Genomic DNA, 7,971 nt, shown 5'->3' with positions numbered 1-7,971 from the left:
TTTTGGTCGGCCGGCCATTGTTTTGTTCCATTAGTTCAGAAGAGTCTAATACTTGTGGACGAACTAAAAGAAAACCTAGTGTTGTGTGTGTCATGACCCAAACCCACCCTTATAGGTTTAGTGTTGTAACCGGCCAATAATCCAGGGATTACCAAAGGCCTTTGAACTGATCATCACAAAATAAGGGGCTGCAGAAACAAATATAAAACATATATAGTCCATTGAGCTGTGCTGACAAACATGGGACAAAAAAAATTTAAAACTTAAATATATACATATGACATCAAAATTATCTAAGTCATGCATCACTGTACAGATTAGTAACAAAAGGAACTTAGCCTAGTGTACGGATAAACAAAAACAAAAGCAAAAGCCCATAACATGATCCATAAAATTTGACTTCTACAATCGGGAACCTCTGGCTGGCTGACAAACGGAACTCTAGGCCATCAACTCTAGGCCTGGACACGCGCCTGGTCACCTACATACATGATATAAATAGTGAGCGAAAGCCCAGTGAATAATAACAGAGTAAATGGCTAAATTAATGATGTCCCATACCAGTTTTAGAAAGCAGAAACAGATTCATATTTTGAATCAGAGTTCATAAGCATGTTGTAGACACCCCATTTTTGACCGTCCTTAAGACTTGGACGTCATCGTTTGAACACTCGATGATCATCCATGCTCATGTTCATTTTGAGTTCCCGAAGGTCTCGACTGCGTGCCTTGCCTTAGGATCTTTCGACTTGACTGTTTTGTGCTTGGTTGTGGACCAAGGACTTGTGGTTTTTGCACCTAAGGGTAGGAAATGGCTTTTTGGCCATCCCCTTAACCCATCGGCCATGGCCTGAGGCCACCGGCCTTGTTTTCTTGCTATCGGCTAAAAGTGTTGGCCAATTGGCACTGTATTTGGTCGGCCGGCCATTGTTTTGGTCGATCGGCCACATTTTCTGGCCGAGGCCTTTCCTTTGCCTTTTTCAGGCATTGTGTATGCCAGATGTGCCAGCTGGTGAGCGCAGACTCTGCCCTCCATACACGTGTATGGAAGGATTTGAACCAGCACTTAGCTTCTCTTGGAAGCTTTGAATTGGACTTCCTATAAAAGGAGAGCCTCCCCTCCCTTTCCAGAGGTTCAGCCAACTGATATAGAAGATATATATCACTCTCCCTCTATAGTTGTGTGTGTAATAGTGTTCTAAAGGGTGTTCTTATTCGTATTTTTGCACTAAAGCACCTAGTGGTACACTATCCCTTAGTTACTGAGGTGCTAAGGAGTTGATTTCAGAGTTTTTGAGTTGGTTTTGATCAGAAGGAGGTGTTGGAGTTGGTGTTCTTGAAGTGTTCTTCAAGGGTGAGAAACTACTCTTTTATTCCCCATTTTTGCTTAAGCTTTTAGAAATACTTGCATACTATTTTAAGCTTAGTGTCCAACTAAAAAAAGTTCTGTTTTTATAGGCTAAATATGTTTGTTTAAGGTTACCTTTGGGTTGGGGGTTGTCTACCTCCTCTTAGGCCTTGTTTGGCCTTATTTTGTGACCTTCTTTTTGAGCTTTGAAACCTTTTTATTTTGACCTTCTCACCACTGAAATCCAGAGGATTTTCAATGGTGGAGAAGTGGTTTTGAGGTCTTGAATAGGGGAGGGACACCCCCCCTCCCTTTGTGTCTCATTTGCTTACATTGTTGGCTCAACATAGTAGCATGTTTGCTTAGCATGTTTTGGCCCCATTTTAGCAAGTATTTGGTGTTATCTTGGCATGATATACCTCTTTTTTATGTTGGTTTGTTGGTCTCTTGCATGCACCATGTACTTGCCTTGTAATCCCTTCTATTGCCTTAACATGTATCTTGCATTTGGACCATCATGCTTGCATATTTTGGCTTAACTCCAAGGAACGTTTAGTCATGTTTCACCATGTTTAAGCTCTGTTTTGTGTTGATTTGATCATATATGCATTGCTTCGTATAGCCTTAGTTCATTATAGCTTGTTAAGCTTTGTGCACCGAGTTGCTAGCATGCATTGTTTTGACTATTCTCATGATTTGGCATCATTTGAAATCACATTTCAGTCCATGTAGTGTAGCCACACACTTATGTTTGCCATCTTTTCAATGCTTTGAAGAGTTGTTGTTTTGTGCCTTAAGATTGGGTCATCGTCCATGATTAGGTTTTTGGGATGCCATCTTATTGGGTTTTGGGGCTTATTTTGACATATTATAAGTCTATTTTTCATTGCATAACTCATGCCATGTTCGGTTATGATAGGTGTAGTGTAATGCTCCCTTTGTAGCCTTGCATGCCCCTTGTTTGTGCCCATCTTTTTAGCATGTTTTGGCCTCATTCCATGCATGTTCTAGCCTTGTTTTGGCCTGCCCTAGGACTGTCTTAGGTCACTTTGGCCCTTTGGGGCTTGGTTGATTTGGCCATGGTGAGAGCCCCTTGACTAGCTTTGGGCTTTGAGCCCATTAGCATGCTATGCTTCACTTGTGTATATGATTTGGCATCATTCTTCATATGATTTCAGAGCTCATTGCATTGTCATGTTCTCATGTTTATCCCATTTTACTCTTGGTTGAGGATTGTGCATCGTTGCCTAGCTTGCGGATCCATGTATGTGCATGCATGTCTCCCTTTTTGGCACCTTGATTTGGGTGTTTTGGCTACTGTTTTTGGTGCGGCTGAGGTTTATCCATCTTTAGTGTAAGTCCATAGATCATGTATTTGTGTATTATTGTATGCTTATCTTATTGCATGTTGTTGCATCCTTATGGTTGGTGTCATTATTGCATACCTATCACCTTCTGTATTTCCATATCTAGGTTGCATTGTAGTATTGCATACTTGTTGCATTGCCATGCTGTTTGCATGTTAGGTTGCATCACATTGCACTTGGCATGCTCATGTTACATTGCTTTACATTCCCATGTTGCATTGTGCTTGGGTTGCATGCATTGCATTGTGTTTGGTTTGGGGTGTCAAACCAAACATGAGGGCCGAGGGACGTTTCGTACTTGAAGTGACGAAACGTGCCTCAAACCTCGATTGCCGACGCTCTTTATCAAGCATGATAGAGTTCTAGGCATTCATATGTTTTGTTGCATTCATTCCACATCGATTTGCACACTTGGCACCTTTGGCAATCATGCATTAAAATGCATGATTGGTGGTTCGAGGGTCGAGAGCCATACTCCCTTGAGTTTATAGCATGATAGGGAGGGTGGTTATGCACACGTTATCTTGTAAATGCCTTGCCATGCACTGTCTATCCTCTGCTGCAGCAAAAATAAAATTTTGCAAGAAGATATGGCCGGTCGGCCATCTTCAGTGCCGGCTATCTACCAAAATTTGGCCGAGAGCCTTACAAATGGTCGATAACCATTTTACAATGGCGGTGGTCCTATCTCTTGGCTGGTGACATCACACAGTTCTTAGGGAGTGGTTCAGAAACATCCTTGGGACTTGTGCAGTTTTTAGAGGAGCAAAACAGTGCAAACAGAGGCAACATGTGGCATGGCAACGGGTTTCTGAGCAAGGCGATCGAGCATGCATCATTCAATCATTCTGAGGTGGAACTGTAGCAGCCTCCTTTTGTAATTAATTTGTTAATTAATTAAGGGTTTGTAATAATTAATTAGCTAGGATAGTTAATTAATCATTCGGTTTGTATTATTTATTTGGACCCTCCGTCGAGAGGGCAAATTTTGTAATAAGTGTGCGTGCGTGTGTGAATGTCTTCCAACCCCACGTCTTTCTCCCTTTTACTTACCCGCTTTCAATGGTTAGTTTTAGGTCATATTTCAATTAGCATCCTTATGCTCGCATGTTTGCATATATTCATCTATATTGCATGCACCGGGCTCGGCGCATCATAGTAACTGCATCGTATTTCAATTCCTACTTGAATACATGTTATCAAGTTGCATCTCATATGTCATCTTAGAATAGCCGAGCCTATTTCTAGTTGCATTTTGCATGAGTTGCATTAGCCATCTAAACATAAGCTAGGATCATGCATTGATTACTAACTAGCTATTTTTTTGGCTCGGAGTACTAGGTAAGCTTTTATGCTTTAGCATCTTGCATGAGTGTGAGTGTTAAGATGATAGCATGCTTGCCATGAGGCTATTTGCTTAAATGATATAACTACCTGAATGCCTATGGGTGAAGGTTAGATTACTTGAATTGGAACAATTCATTGAAATGCGAGTTTTAAGCTCACTTGATTGTGGCAAAATCATGTTTTCTAAGCCCACTCGAGGGTGGCAAAATTCATGTCTTAGCCTACTTGCGAGTAGCACCTTCAAATCATTTTCAAACAAACAAGCATGAGATGATTTGTTCCAACTTAGGCGATCTAGTCTATACTTGTGTGTTGTGCGCATCACATAGTAATTCTAGGCTAATAACCAGAATAAGAACGCATGTGTTTTCAAAAACAAGATATCATGTTAATAAAGGCCGATCTTTGATCGGGCAAGCGGGGGTGCTCATAGATGACCTTCCCCAATCGTACCCAAGTTCCCGAGCTGAGGCAACTTTGGTGATGACGGACATGTGGCCTTAGGCATGAGTCAGGGTTTCCTAAATTCCCCTCCATAATAAAATATTTAGGTGGCGACTCTGTATTTGGCAAAGCAGTCCATGTTTGGCACTTCTTTCTTAAAAATTAGTTTTCCAAAACGATTTGCCGGATTTGGACTCTTTGGTGATTTATCGGTCTCGCATTGCACTTTGCGGGACTAGATTCAGAACCTTGACATTTGAGTCCGAACTATAGAAGCAATGCAAGAGGGCATGTCTACAGTTTCTGGCGACTCTGCTGGGGACTTAGAGAACTTGACTCGAACTCATGATATCTTGTTTTGATTACACGTATGTGTCTCTTTGCATTGCATTTGAATTGGTGCGCCTAGGACACCGTGTTTGCTGTATGCTATTCCTGAATAGTTTGCCAGAGGCTTGCTTTGAGAAGCGTGCCATAAGGCTGACCGATTGCGGGCTCTACCACGACGGGAACACAAACCCCGGTTTTAACCGGGGCACCCTCTTTGACCATTCGACCTAGAGCATATTCGGAATCCATAGCGACTATTCCAAATCTAGGACAGGTTGCTTACCCAATTGTAGGTTGTTTGAAAACTGCTGCGTGCGTAGTGAAACCCTAGCTCTTGACAATAGGACAGGGAAACCCTACCCCAACATAGGGGTGTTTTGGCCCTTACTTGCTTGTTATGCGCTTTTTAAGTTGACCTCCACAAGTATGCATGTATCAGTCTGCAAGTTTGGGTATCAGGCTTGCGGGCATCAGTGTCAGTACTTTGAGAATCAGTTATTTCTGCGGGTAGCAGATTCAGATTTGGGGGCAGTGATTTGGGAACAGTGATCAGTGGTTGAGAATAGTCCATTCAGTTTATATTTGCCAACTGTGTGTTGTTTTTATTTAAGTTGCTATGTTGCCCGTTTTTCTGTTCATTATTTCCTTATTATGCTTTATTTATCTTTTTGCAAGGTAGTTTAGCACCATTGCATCCGACCAGGCAGATATCCCCCGAGCACTCTGGGTTAGAGGTCGTAGACTTAACCGATCTAGGGATCTAATAGACAGACAAGCAGTGTTCCTTTCTTTACCCCCGGTTACCAGACGGAGGTCAAAAAGGTGCAGTGTATCAGTACAGCGGTCGTCTGATTAGTGGTCTACCCCATCAGTGGACAGTCAGGCTGAGGTCTTAGTTTCTACTGTAGGGACAGATATACCGGTTGTACAGATAGACCAGCGCGATATGGCAGGCATAGAGGAGATGATGCGTCAGCTCCAGGAAAGTATGAGAACTATGCAGCAGGACGCTGCTCGTCAAGCAGAATTTGCCAAACAACAAGCCGAGGTCATGGCCCAATAGGCTGAATTAATCGCCAGGTTACAGCAGCAAACCAGAGCATCTACTTCACACCAATTTCCTCCCCCACCAAGAGTTCCCATACTCGGGGAGACAGCACCCATCCAGGATGATACAGACATTCCAATCGAGCCAGCTCCGCCCCCAATTCTACCCCAGCTATCCAAAACACCTATCAACCTGTCGGATTCCCCCTTTGAGTTTGAGGTGGACCTCACGGCATTAAAAGTGAGCAAGCTTGAAAAGCTGTTCAAGAAGTCTCAAGGTGTGAAATCCATTCCGGATATTGAGGATGGGTACACCGACTCGGCCGTGACGCTGCCAGATCAGTTTAAAATGTCACACATCGACCGTTTTGATGGGTCTGGGGTTCCTATGGTTCATTTACGTTTGTTTTCGGATATATTGAGGCCGATGGGCCTCTTTAGATTGCAGAAGCTTTCTTTGTTTGGCCGGACCTTGTTAGGTGTAGCGGCCATCTGGTATGCAAAACTGGAAGATTCCGTCAAGAGAAACTAGGAGGAGATGGTCGAGGCCTTCATAGCTCAATACTCCTATAATACACAGATCGAGGTCACAACTCGTGATCTCGAGACCACCAGGCAAGAACCGAAGGAGAGCTTCTCCGATTTTGTGACCCGATGGAGGGCCAAGGCCTCAATGATGACCATCAAGCCTATTGCAAAGATCAGATTCGGATGGTTGTACGCAACCTCCAGCCCAAGCTTATGCAGAAGATCAGATTCGGATGGTTGCAGATTTACATGAGATAGGGGTGCAGATCGAAGATGCTATGAAGCAGGGCCTCATTGATAATGAGAGAGAACAGCCCAAGAGAACATTCAACCGCAGTACGAATACAGGCACGAGCAGTGCTGCAGCTGCTAGATCTTCAGATGTGAGTATGGTTACCACTACTAATACCCAAAGAGCCCTTGCAGCTATGCCATTCACCGGTGCATCCAGTAGTAGCTTGCAAACAGCCAGATATGCACCCAAAGGCCAAAGAACTTTCACTCCACTATATATGCCCTTGTCCAAAGCTTTGGGGGTTTTAATCAGAAAAGGGCACTTGAAGCCTCTAGAGCCGCGGCTATTGCCAGAAAAACTTCCCCCCTCCCATAACCCGGCAAAGTACTGTGCGTTTCACCAACAACATGGTCATGACACCAACCAGTGCTATAGATTGCATCACGAGATTCAGGATCTCGTCGACAACAGGGTGATTGTGCCTCCGGAGAAACCGAATGTCACAACCAACCCTCTCCCACCACATAACCAAGCTCCACCTCCCAAACGCATCAATATGATCCAAACTGGGGTTGTGCCATACGACCCTAGTATATATATCACCCCTTCTCACCTACCTAAGCCGGAGGTGTTCATTCCTGATAGCACTGACTTGTGCGTGTTGGACATCTCCCAAACCCAACCTGAAACGGTGGTGGTAGCTGTTGAAGATAAAAGTGGGTCGATTGCGGAGGTAGATGAGAATGCAAATACAAAGCCTGAGAGGTCTGCAAGCTTCATGTACAACCCGAGTGGTTATATTACATCAGCAAGCCAGGCTAGGCCGAATGTCGAATTGCCAGTAGGGGCAGGGATTTGTGTAGTTCGGGAGGATGGACTCAATCAGGGGCTAGATGACTTAGCAGATTTGGAGGAGGACATCACGAACCTTCAATTCTTCAACGAACAAGACTCGGGAGACGTGACAGTCAACTGGTTTGATTCGGATAGGACAGCGGAGTCTACTAGGTGGCTTGACGACCAGCCGAATGTTTTTGAACAACCTCAGCTAGAACAGGGTCCGTCAGGGATGGGGACATCAACTGTGGCCGGAAGAGCCGGGAATCTGGATGCAGCACCAGAGAGCGCCGGTGTTAAGAATTTTGCTCAGGATCCGGGCAATTTGAATATAGGAGATGTTGAACAGCAAGCTGCGCTGAAGCAGTTTGAGCGGGAAAGGATCGAAGATTCTGAGACGGTCAGAAAGGCCAAAGCCCCTGCGGGGACAGAGCGTGCTGTGTGCACAGGAGCAGAGCATGCTACAGGCACGGGAACAGAAGGTGCTG

Source organism: Camellia sinensis, chromosome 9, assembly GCF_055761805.1.
Source record: "Camellia sinensis isolate YWXY chromosome 9, ASM5576180v1, whole genome shotgun sequence".
In the NCBI taxonomy this organism is placed as follows: Eukaryota; Viridiplantae; Streptophyta; class Magnoliopsida; order Ericales; family Theaceae; genus Camellia; species Camellia sinensis.
Note: the sequence above shows the minus strand (reverse complement) of the source record.